Genomic DNA, 1,258 nt, shown 5'->3' with positions numbered 1-1,258 from the left:
GGTACCAATCTGTTTAATAAATGTACGTTTAAACTCCCAAAATTGGATTTGATAGTTTGGTTATTTCCTAACCTTGAAATTTGCTCATGCCCAGTGCGGAGCGCTTGGTGCCAAAGTAGGGGTAAGGAACAAAGAGGGGAGGAGTGTCATTCAGATAAGGCATTGCAAAATGAGTTTTTGGCAATACAGTATAGTGGCAAATGTGTCTTAAACTTTACGCTGACAATACATGTGTCACAACCATGTCTGTTTCTGGAGCAACATCACTCAATTGCTACTTGATGATTTAATCATCAACACCAAACTAAATATTTCTGTGGAAATTCTCAGTTACCCAGGTCATCATGGTATATCCAAAAGTGCTACTTGATGAAAATTGGACCTGACAGAGATTCTTGAAGATCTTTCACCTCTCATCTGAGAAACTCCTTCAGTTCTGACTGACTGCTGGGGAGCCCGGGGCATTTAACCTCTGTGGAGTCGTTGAAGTCACATGTAGGTCTTTGCTCCACCCAGCCATCATGTGAATCATTAGGGTAACATGGGTCAAGGTGTAAATGGGAGTTAAAGTGCTTGGGGAGGGATGTCAGGGCTGTGACTGATAAGTGGTGTCATAGTTTAGTGATCGACACTCTTCTTTCAAACCACTTCTTGTCTGGTTACGGTCAATACATCACTGTCTTTAAATGAGTGTCCCTTGTCCTTCACATGCAGGTGGACTGCATCTTGCCCTGTAGGGTTGGCTCTACTGTGTTGTGCTGTGTGTTTGTGGTGGTTGTTTTGTTTCTCTACTGCAGAACTCTTGGCATTCTTCACTCCACTGAACTGCATATACTACATGATTCTACTGATGTATGGGTGTTCTGCCGCAGATTGTTACTGGTTTGGTATGTTGACCACCAGTCAGCTAGATGAGAAAAGGTCTAACAGCTGAGAGGTGACATGTCATCAAAAATCTCAAGCAAGCCCACATAATTGTGCAGCCATATTAAAATAATGTTTATAATCTAAATAAATGATTTAATTAAATGCTCTCCAATATGCTATTGCATTTAAATCAGCATGAAATTTATACTGTAATAAAAGCAGGACCAGTCTGCACTGATAACGAATATAAGTGATTCTTACACTATCTGTTCTGCAGTATCTGAAGGCAGCACTGTGCCATTATCCGTGGCTGTTTATTGCCTACCTTCATTAAATCACATGCAAATGACCATATGCTGCTATGGACAAACCTTAAACTCCCTAATCCTGT

General features: G+C 40.9%; 1 protein-coding gene across 2 annotated transcripts in view; it reads right to left on the bottom strand.

Annotated features, from left to right (window-relative positions):
* The window catches only part of abca2 (ATP-binding cassette, sub-family A (ABC1), member 2), a 136,441-nt gene that overhangs the window by 92,655 nt on the left and 42,528 nt on the right, over positions 1-1,258 (bottom strand). The window lies entirely within an intron of this gene.

The sequence above is a fragment of the Monopterus albus genome, unplaced genomic scaffold (genome assembly GCF_001952655.1).
Source record: "Monopterus albus unplaced genomic scaffold, M_albus_1.0 scaffold40.1, whole genome shotgun sequence".
NCBI classification, from domain to species: domain Eukaryota; kingdom Metazoa; phylum Chordata; class Actinopteri; order Synbranchiformes; family Synbranchidae; genus Monopterus; species Monopterus albus.
The sequence above is the reverse complement of the archived record's forward strand: the minus strand, read 5'-3'. Positions and strand labels throughout refer to the sequence as shown.